The sequence below is a fragment of the Camponotus floridanus genome, unplaced genomic scaffold, assembly GCF_003227725.1.
Source record: "Camponotus floridanus strain SB8 unplaced genomic scaffold, Cflo_v7.5 scaffold59, whole genome shotgun sequence".
In the NCBI taxonomy this organism is placed as follows: domain Eukaryota; kingdom Metazoa; phylum Arthropoda; class Insecta; order Hymenoptera; family Formicidae; genus Camponotus; species Camponotus floridanus.
The window spans coordinates 258,928-271,375 of NW_020229758.1; positions in this window are offsets into that span (position 1 = coordinate 258,928).

Here is a 12,448-nt window from a genome sequence, read left to right on the forward strand (position 1 = left end):
GACTTACGTAGCACGCTATTCAACGGGCGAACGCACTGGCTTTCATGACGTTTTCCATATAAGTACAATTATGGGCACAATAAGACGTTGAGTCTGAGAGAAAAGGCGTACAAGAATGTTCTCTTTTACTCTGCTTACAGACACTAAATTTTCGTGACGAATGTTTTCTGTAGAATTTATACAAGTTTATGAAAGGCATGTTTGTGATACATGACTTGATCTTAATAATTCGCTCCAAAATTTTTCATCGTTTTCAAGACAAGCTACAGATTTATTTATAGACTTTATTTCAGGCCGAATAAAATCTTTGTAAATTTTTTTCAGACACAGTATATAAATAATTTCTGTGCTCCTTTCGCGCGTCTCTCTGTCTGTGATTTATTCATACATTAAGACTTAATATTATAAAAGATACATTCGTCTGAGCGATTTTGATGAAATTCGTCGGTCTTGTTTACGTAGAGAAACGCTTCGCGAGAGTTTGTCGACGATTACGCGCGATCGCGGAATATTTACACTACAGCTTGGAACAATTCCCGATTTTTTTTACCGCTCGTCGCCCGGGACTCTATGCCAATTTTCCAATGTAAACCGGCGTATTTAAATTGGCCTCGGGCCGGAGGACTCGGGAATTTAAAAACGTTAGCTGCAATTTTTTTCCGCTACCACGGCGGCGACGGCGGTGGCGGTGGCGGTGGCGGTGGCGATGGCGGTGGCGAAGCATCGGTGCATCGAAATCGGCAAAATATCTCTTTCCATTTGACGGCCGCTGATTCGGCCCGGGTCTTTTGTGCGCTGCGTGGCGCGCTTATTTCGAACCGGTATGAAAATCAATTATTTCGTTAATTCGTGCGTTACATTGGCTGTCACGGGGCCATCACTGTGAGCGACAGCGGCCCAAGGCGCTATTTTTCAATTCCCGATGTCGCCCTCGCCTTTCGCGAATCCGTATTTCCGTTTCGCTCTGTCGTCCCCGGCGGCCTTATCCCTATTTCTCTCTCCTCAATGTTGGGTCCAGCATTCCGGAAGTTTGCTAAGACTCAAATTGCCGTTTAAAACTCGCCGTAAGCTGAGGAAACTAATGCGAAATATTTAAAATCGTTCTTATACAATTTGAAATGATGGGAACTTCAAGATTGAATTGTGTGTGCAATCACTCGTGCGATCGTAATTCAGTAAAATCAAATATATATTAATTAAATAACTCATTAATTATGTTTACAAGAATGTTAATATTTATTTTTATTATTTATCATTTATTTAATTATTTGTTACTTAATATGTATTATTAAATTTATTATTATTATTTAAATTAATCGTTATTATTGTAATATTAATATTATTGAAATATTACAAAGAAATAATGAATAAATATACGCTCGAATAAATTGATGTTGACTTTTGGCAAAACAATCTTCAATCGCCATTCTATATTTTGAAAAAAAATTGATATTTTCACAATAATTGATTGTGTGCAATATCTGTCAGGATCTTTTACAAATGAGGAAAGAGAATAATTTTTTAGCATTTTTGCTCCTTTTTACAGAAAAATTACGCGAGATGTTGCAGAATTGGGCTCGAAATTATACAAATGAATGCAACAAATATTCTTAAAATGAAAACAATATATGGTGTAAAATATAATACGTTTATACTATTCTGCGATAATTAAGTTTTTTCAGAGTGGTTTTTTTACGCGAGAAAAACAGTTTGATATATTTTTTACGTACATAATGCGCTTGTTCGTAACATTTGTAAAAGTTCCTTTAATTTGGTTGTTCTATATGCAAAAGTTACTTTAATTTATTGCAATGCGTCTGACTGGTCCTAATTAACGTACAGCGCGAATAAAACACGCTACGGTTGATGCGTGATATGAGTTTCAGTCTCTACATCGTCGTTCCGCGAACGAGTGTATAATTAATTACCAGCATTTGGACATGCGCGTAATAGCAATGAAATCACGGCAACGATTTGCGAGAGAAAGAGAGAGAAAAATCGACTGTATAGTATGTATATACCTACCTATGGGATATAACATTGAAATTAATATCATCTCATTTGTCAAAGTACGATCGTCTTTCGGCATCTCTACGATGGAAAGCACCGTTTAGGGGACGACGAACACCGAACCCTAAAACGGGGGGGGGGGACCCCAAACACTGTCACAACATACGACGTGTTAAAAGCAACGCGGTATTAATAGCATGTTATGAATTAGCCATTTTTGTGCGAAGCGGTACAAGTAGGTCACCGAATTCCCATGATACGTTTTCAATTGGCAGGGAAGAGAGCATATTTCGGGCTTTTATAAAAATCAATATGACTTAAATGTATGCACGCACACAACAGAACAGAAAAAATAGAAATAAGTTTTCAAAAAAGTATATATTCTGCGCAATTTTACCTATACCAACAATTTTACTAAATAGAAATAACTACTTTTGTTTATATATTTTTAATTAAAAATAATGGAGTAAAATCAAATAATACTTAAGTGACATTCTATTATTTGTTTATTAGTTGAATTAAATTCTCTCTCTCTCTCTTTCTCTTTTTTCTCGTGATATTTTGAAAGAAGCAGGTGGTGTTATGTTTTAATTTTATTATATAATATTTCTTTTTTAAAATAATATTTAATTCAGTGTTTTAATTAAAGAGCTAGAACTTTGAATTTTTTTTAGCGAAGCTCGTGATTAAATCCAATAAAGAGATAAAGAACATTATGCGATTCAGAATAAATTAGATATACATATCATTTAGTATTGAAACGATCACGCAGTGAATAAAAATAAAGGCTAAATGTGTGAAATGGCAGATGCAGTTTGCGGTTAGAAAAGTGAATAGCTTTAACCAGATCTCGTGGCAAATTCAGGGAGTGAGGGAGGGGTGACCATAATCTTACCCCGTGTGTCTAATTGGCTGACGCGTGGATATTACCGTAAAGAATCTCACACGTGCATTTGGAATGCATTGACTATAGTCCATTCACTATAGCGTTGAAGGGGTAAAGGATCATTTAAATGACGCTTGTCGAATCGAGCAGTATTTAAATCGAATTAATAATACGAACTTGGGGAGACTCGCGTTTTATTTCTCCTTGTTATTCATTTATTTAACATACTGATTCATATGTAAGAAAAACGAATAACAAGGAAGTAATGTATTATATTCTTCCAATTCGCGTAAGCAAGCTATATTATTTATCCTACTATTTTTTTAAAATAATTTTTATAGAATTTCAGCTTTTAAATTTTTTGAAAAATGAATGAAATATAATTTTATATATGTGCAATGTTTTTTTTTTTCTAGCATTAAATCCGATGATACGGGGATGATTTATTTGAAACTAAATAAAAATACTGTATGAAACTATTAATGACCTCATGCGATTGACGCGATTATATATAAAGCAAGTAAAAAATAAATCGCGTTCATACAAATTGTCAAGTATGGAAAACATTTGACGCTTAAATCTAGAAGCGAAGGATTAACGAGACAAAAAAAATTCTCGATGACAAAATCGGTTGATTGTCGATAAGAGCCATCACGATCTCCTCGTCCGTGAAGCGATGAGAGAGCGTAACACGGTATACATATAATAACAAAAACATTAATAATAATACGCCGAAGAGCGGGACCGGGTCCCGATGTGTGCAGCGCGCGCGTGTTTAATTTGCATGGTATAAATCGTGTTTCCGGTCGAGCACGCAACGCAAACACGCGTTACGTTTGCGCTCTCGGTCGGTTTCCCTCCTCGGACCGACGAGAGAAAGAGCGTCGTTCTCTCGCGTCGCGTCGCATTGTGACCCCGCTAATTTATGATTCGATAAATAAATCAGCGCCATTTCGTCCTCTCCTTCTCTCTTTTCTCCCGCAGTCCCCCTCCTTGCCTCTCCCTCCCCGTTGTTGTTATTGTTAGTCGCTCGCGCACACTTGTAAGATGCTCTCGGGGATTACGCCCAGTTAACCATCACACGGTTACCATCGTCGGGCCATCGAAAGGGTACGTCGGCCCTACCTCTCTTTCCATCGGTTACTGAATTCTCTGCGTTCGTTTAGCGCACGCCGATACGTTATACGTTTCATGATCCGCACGCGTATCATGAATATTCATAGCGCGCTATTGCACGCGCCGCTAAATCTCGATATGTGCAAATTGTAACGTAACAAATCAGTTGATTCTCAAATCATAAGCGCGTCTCTATAACGATACATCCAAATCTCGTTCAGCGTCATTAACGCTTATTATATCTGACTGATACTTCCAGCAATTAATTCTGCTCCTTCTCTAGTTTGCCAGATGATCGTCTCTTGAAAATTTTTAACTTGAATCCGATTTATTCAGCAATTCATTCGTTTCACTGTGCATAGTCTTTTTTTTCTCTAGAAAATACAAGATATAATATTATTGTTCTTTTTTTCTTTCGCAACCGCGAATTAAATTTTGGGACTTTGAAAACACGCTTAGCACTTTGGGAATACGATGATATCTTTTGCGAATTTCTAAGCAAGCAGATTTCTAAGCGTATATTTGTTCGTCATTTTTCAATCACGTTGTTTTTAAGACCGAAATAAATATACGATTACATCGTGGTCCGAAATTTACGAGCGGACCCGAGCAACGATGTTATGGCTTCGGGTGCGGAGTCAGACCCATTTCCCTTCGCGTTTTTATTATTTTCTGATAGAATGTTTACGAGGACGGATGAATGGAAGTGTATTTTATGGGACAAGTATGGGTTTTAGATTAGGTATAGCTGACACTTTTGCAAAATATATACGTTTGTATACATATATACTCTTTTTATGATCTGGCAAACTTCTAATACGTATCACCTACTTTTATTTGTGACTTACGGCTTAACCGTTCAATAAACTCGCATCGATCTGATATATCAAAATGATTTCTGTACCTCATTTTTTTATCCGCGAAAAATACAATAAAGTTTATATAATTTTGATTCTGTATATTAAAAGTAAATATATTAAAAAAAGATCATGGATTAAAGTATATTTGTTTGAAAATATTTCACGATGAAATTCGTATTCTCCATGTCAATATATATTTTAATATTTTATGATTCTAATATTTTTTATTATTTCTTTGCACAATTTTATAATTGAATTACTTTTCGAAACAATTACTTTTTGAATACAGAAATGTGTATTTTTGTGTTGGCTCGACTAGATTTCTAATGATTGTGCATTTCCAGGGTAATGCGTGATTTGCTGTAATACTTGAATAATTAACACGCGCATAGAACATTTTTTAACTGTGAATGTGAATAATATGCGAAATTATTATCCGACTGGTTTGTTGGTAAGCGTCCGGTAAACTGGTAACGAGTATACACATCGAGAGTCGTTGCGAAAAAAGGGGTTGTGCGAAAGCTACAGACAGAGTAAGAGAGAAAGAGAGAGAGAGAGAGAAAGAGAGAGAGAGAATGGAAGAGAGAAGTAAAATAAAATCAGAACGGTGTCATATGCGCCTGCTTGCATGATAAATGTAGCGATTTAAAATCGAAATTTCTCTTTTCGTGTGCACGACGAGCCCCGACGTTTGACTAATGGTCCCGCATTAACTATTGGAGCATTAATAGAACGGCGCGCGCGGAAATTTTGAAAAATACATTTGCCCCGACAAGAGAGAGATTAATATTTTGCAGCTCTATCTGCTTCGCTGCGCTGTATATCGCGCGTTCTACGGCCCACGCGGACGGGCCCGTGTCGTCCCCCGCTAATGATAATGGCCTGACCGTCCGCCGTTTTATTTATACCCTTGCACCTTTCCGGAAATTCTTTATCTAATAACCGGGAAAATATCGCCTTTATCAGATAAATATATTAATGTCATGTAAAATACTTTCAAGCATTTTTCTTGGAAATCTTATATATATATATATATATATATATATATATATATATATAAAATCAATAAAAATATATATATATATATATATATAAAATCAATAAAAATATATATATATATATAATATCAATAAAAAATCACAAATAAATTTTTTAAATCCATAAAATCAATAAAATTATAAATAGATAAATGGTAGATAATTCGGATGGTAAAATTGATATATTTGAAAATAAAATCTTTTATATTTTAATCTCAATCAAATATATAGATATATTTGATTGAGATTAAAAATTGATATATTTGAAAATAAAATCTTTTATATTTTAATCTCAATCAAATATGTAGATATATTTGATTGAGATTAAAATATAAAAGATTTTATTTTCAAATATATCAGTTACCATCCGAATTATCTACCATTTATCTATTTATAATTTTATTGATTTTATGGATTTAAAAAATTTATTTGTGATTTTTTATTGATTTAAATTTATTTATGATTTTATTGATTTATAAAAAATCTACTTTGCACACGATATATAAGCAAAAGTGTAAAAATGAGAAGGTAATGGTTACTGCAAAAATACTTCAGCGTTGGCAGTTCACGTTCGAAAGGCAACCCTTTCTCAGGTACCTACTCGACAAAAGTGGTGGAAAGTATCGGGCGAGACGACAAGGCCACCCGTACGAAACAAGAGCGAGTTGACACTTAGGGCACCTAGTCGGGCCAACCCATTGTCAGGGAACGAGGAGAGGCGGGTTTCGGGTTCGAAATGGACTGTGCTTTACCGAGCGTAAAATATCCCTATTCTTTAAACCATAATAGTTGCCGTATATTCCCCTCCCCCCCCTCTCTCCCTCTCTCTCTATTTTTCTCGAAGCATCACTCCTTCACGTTGTCACAAAGCGTCGTGAAACCATGAAATGCGAACTGGCGTGATTAAAGAGAACGAACGAAGAAATCGCGCTCGAGGGAATCGACAAGGAGAACATTTTGTTATTGTACTCCACAAATATGTTACATACGCGCAATTAAAAAAAAACGATTTCAATGTATAAATTAGATCGTTTTTATCAATTTTATTTTCTCATAAGATTCAAGGAGTGTGAAAATAAAATTGCTTATAATTTTACGAGTCACTTTAAACGCATATATCTATGCGTAACAAAAATTCGAGATCTCGAAACGGAAAATCGCATAACTCTCTGATCTCTCGGGGATCATCGGATATTAAAATGAAAGTGAAACAGAAACTTCCGCCGCTCGTAGGGGCGAAAAGCGGAGCGGCAGGTTCGGTCGATGCAGAAAGAAAAGGGGGGTGAGGGAATAAAAGGAGGACAGAAACACGGCGACGAAGGGGAGGAAAGGGGGAAAAATGGAGAGAGGCAGATGGACGCGGAGATGCGCGAGCGCCGCGGATGGAGATTCCCCGTGACAGAGGGAATGATAATAATCCGCCGAGCGCGTTTTCTTTCATTTCGCTTTATTATCATATTATTAAAAAAATCCCCGTGAAATGTTATTAAAATCGTTTAAACGTCGCGTGCCGTTTCATCGCGGCGCGGCCAGAAGCCCCATTGTCCTTTAATTTAATAATATTAAGCGCGAACTTTTCGGGGGTTAAAACCCCGGACGCGAGAGACGTGGGATGAGAGATCTCGGCGTCATCTCCCCCTCGCTGTATTATCCAAATCGGATTCGTATATGGTGCTCTTCTCCACACCGTGACCATTTAGGGAGATATTCCTCCTCTTCATCGTTTGTCGCGTTGCCAACCAGTCTCGAGAGAATATTTTTTTCACGAATTATTCCGAGATTAAATTCGCAAGTTTTAATATCACGCGCGATTACGCGAAAGCGTTGTAAAATCAAACTCCAAATCGAAACGTTTCAATGTACGTGAGACGCGTATAAGTGTATGAGAGAACAAGTTACTCAAAATTTAACGCAGCACGTTTGTAATGGATAGTTACCGTAATTATAGCAGGAATATACACTTCGATTTTTGAAAGTTAGTCTCACAGAAATTTATCTTGTCACACATGTTTAATTTATGTGTCTGGAAAATTGTCCATATTAATGTAATTTTCTACGTGCCCTGCATATTTTATTTCCAGCTTATTCAAAAGACATAGCGTATTTTATAATTGCAATTCGTCACAATATAAGATAGAGAAACTTCTATATTGTAACTCTATATTCTTAATATCGATTCTGTCTCCGTAAATAACTTGATTGAATGGAACGTATCACCTTGTAGCGTTTGTCGTTTCTCCAATGGTTACGAAATTTTCGTCGCCAGCTGCCGAGCTAAAATCTTTTATACATCAGATCGATCGATCGACGTCTGGAAAGAATTCGAGCGAATAATAACTAGAACGCCGGCAGCGCGAAGTAGAACGAATCAACGTCATTAGCGTCAATCTATTAGGTATATCCGGATGAGCAACCAGGCGAATCTCTTGATGCATTTGTCGGCGATCTAATGGCTCGTAGATTCCACCGCTTCCGTTCTCACACGTATACACATACAGTGTATGAGTTTCACATATTTTGCATATATACAGTATGCCTTTATTAAAGCGATATCTTCCGACGAATTTTTAATATCAATTTCTTCATGATGTGCTTGCAATTCCGCATTTTTCACAGTTAATCTTCAATTGCTTATATGTGTACACTTACATTATTATTATTATTATTATTATTATTATTATTATTATTATCATTAAATTAATTTATCAAAATTGTTTATAATACTTTTAATTTTTTTGTTTCATCAATATCTATTAAAGAAAGAAATTAATTTTTCTAAAAACCTTTCAAAAAGTGAAAAATTATTAAAAATTTAATATTATTTAAAATTTGAAAAAAAACGCATAATAATCAGATAATTAATATTTAAAATTCAAATATTGTAATATAAATAGGAAGATTATTAAATTGATTCATTAAATTGATTCTTCTGCAATACTTGACAATTGCAACAATTATGTAACATTCCATATACGAAAAATACAAACGTTTTGCACATCGAAAATATGTTCTAAAAATTTTGAAAACGTACGTTTGAAAAATATAGATATATTCCGCGGTGTAATTTAGCTAAATAGAGCTGGGACGATATCGCAAAGTGATTCTGGCAGAATGGACTGACATAACGAGACGAAAGTAGATGACAGATCGTTTCTCTGTCCCGCGAATAGGCGTGTGATGATTGATTATCGGAGGAGCGACCTACGCGCCGTCGTTTGATTCGTGCCTATAGATACGTCGCGCCTTTATGTCAACTCGCTATGGATACAGCTACGAATTGTCGTTGCCGCAGGGTTACCTTTTTGTGAAACGAGTCATTGCGTAATTTTTTATTGCTCTTTTAATCGAATAGCGAAGGCACGGGAGGTTTCCTCCCTTTCTGTACTTTCCCCCCTCGAATACTTCAAAATTTTTAGTCAAACTGTCGCATAAACGTATTTTCTCATTTATATCTTCGAGTTTAAATTTCAAGACATTTATAAACAATATAATATTAATTAATTAACAAAATACACAAGTTCCTTGAAATTTGCGAGATTTAAAATATTTATAATATATTATCGCATCGAATCACTGTTGTAGAGATACTAAGCAATTAAAAAAATTTCGCAATACTAACAAATAATAACTCAAATAAATTATAAGTTGCTTACTTTACAGTTGCTCCGTTGTCAACAGTTGTTGCACGATGTTTGCGAGGGCTTCTACTTCTTCTCTCTTGTTCACTCTTTACTGTTTCTTCATGGCACTCGCACAAAAACATTTAATTACGATTAATTACGATCGCGCGCACATTAATCAGTAAAATACAACTGTCGCGCGGCATTTTGCACGGCATACGGACACACAATGCGAATTTTATTATATTAGGATAGCAGAACAATGCGGAAATTATGCATAAAGCTACGTTACTAATCATGATATTACCGCAATGAATTATACTGACATTGCATTGACATTTGCACAGCGAGACTTGCGCGGAAAGGTAGATACTACGTGCAATTTCATTATAATTATTAAATGTAATTTGTCAATCAATCTGGGATTGAAAATCTAAATATAATACGTAATATAATACAGAACGATTCATGCTACCTTTCTGCTCGAGTATCTCCGCGTGAATAATAACAAGGTGAGAGACTATACAAGCGAGTGATAAACAAACCGAATGTAAACAATAGCGCGCTCTGCCAAAGTCGAATACATTTAATTCATTGTCGGCGCGAAATATTTAATATACATTCATATATTTTATTCTTCGTTTATCAAGTATCAACTAATTGTTAAATTGAACTCTTTTCGTCCTTGAATTATTTGATTTGTTTATGTTTGTGATTGTGATTTGTTTATTATTTATGCTGACATCGAAATAATTGGTAAATTATGTTTAATAATTATAAAATAGAATATATTTCGAATAAACTAAAATAGAATATTATACTGTGAATTTATTTTATAGCATATTAAATATTTTCTGATGATGAACTAAATGTTATATTATTTGAAATAGTGCGTTATTATTTACACTCATTTCACATATTTTCATATATCATTTTTTGAAACGCGAATATTTATATACGTAATATTTTTATAATTTAACAATTAGCGATTATCAATTCGCGAGATTGATAATTTTCTTGCGTATACTATTAATTTTCCTATACTATTATACGCTTTAATTTGTTCGTTATTATGAAAGAAATGGCAATCTTTTATTTATATATCTATTAATAATTATATTAATAATTATTAATAAGTATTAATAAGTATTATTAATAAGTATATAAATAATTAGATTAATAATTATTAATAATTAATAAGATTATTATTAGAAAGGAAAATTAATTTAAAAAAAATTGAATGGATATATTAATGACATAATACGACAAACAACGAGTAATACGGCAATATATGCATTTTCTTTAGCGTACGAATATTGATTGAATAATAATAACTTTTTGCGCGCGATTGTTTCTTTTCTCCTTCTCTTTTTTTTCATTGTATTGAGAACGCTTCTTTTCATTATTCTTATTATGTTTCACTACGTATTAATATATTTTCAAGTATGTAAACAAGGACGAATCGTTTTTTCTTATATACATTATCGCGTTACGCGTTGTTAGATCTAACATTCTGAGTCTCGCTATGCGAATGACAAGACGATCGTGTATGGACGATTTTGCGAAAGTGACGTATTCCTCTTATTATCACAGGTATGATTCTTATATGTAGTAGTTAAATGTTCTACAATTGAATTTGTGCTGCTTGATCATTATGTTAATCTGCAATATAAATGTACCATTATTTTATTAACGCACATAATCATGAAAAGAACAAACTCTATTTTAATATTTGCGAAATAAAAATTCGTGTGCTCTAATTTAAAATAACTCAGGTCTGTGTACGAATCGCTAAATTTTATGTTGAAAAATGGGCCACATATTTTTTATAAATATAAATTTCAAGACACGAGAGAGAAATTTTACATATTCTTTATATTTTCGAAGCACTTTTCGAGAAACTTTTAATATATTTTTCGCTCAAGACAATTAAAGTTGGAGTTGGTTTCTCTTGCAAAGTAAATGATGCGCGAATAAACGGCGACGATCAAAGTTGCATGGGAAGCGACGGAATAACAAACGATCGAGGAAAAATCGGCGAGTCACATCCGCAGAATCCACGATCGCTTTCACAGCTGATCCTCCGCTGCATCGTGCGACGCAATCGAATCAATCGAAGGGAAGGTCTTGACGTGCGTGCAAGGGGTGCATGCTACCCTTCGTCCGATAAAGGGACGCGATTTTACGCCTCTCTATCTAGCATTCGCGCTGTCTATTCCTCTCGCCCTGAAAGCCGACAATTAGTCGCCTGCTTATGCCCGTGATTAATGGACATCTACGAGTGCGGTGACGGCAGACGTATGTGTGCGTATGTGTCTGTATTTGTGTTCCAATAGCACGAAAAGAGAGACGAGACGAGAGAGTTAGTTGCGAGTGGCGGTGATATTCCATTAGTGGCCATTATATTCATCACGCGACAATGCGTGAAGTTCTTATGACGTTACACACGCGGACGCAAACGTGTAATAGTACGGTATCATCGTGATTCTCCCTGAAAGTTCGCGGCGGCATCACTTTCGCTCAGTAATATGAATAATAAAAAATACATTAGGATAGGAATATATGATAACATGAGATAGAGAAATAAAGCCTAGACAATAAATAATAAAATGTAGAATATATTATAAATAATATTGTATATATTATAAATAATATCTATTAAATAATATATATAAATAATATATATTAAAAATAATAAAATACAAAAAATATACATATATATACATACAGGATGTCCCAGTTATCTTTTGTCATCTTTCAAAGATAGATTCCTGGGATCATTTGAAGACGATTTTTCCTCAGCGAAAATGTCAATGAAGGCCATCATTTTTTGCATATTCCCGATTTTTGTTATCATATATCTTTGCAATTAAATCTTAAATCAAAACTCAACTAAAGTAAACTATTTAAAATTAATCA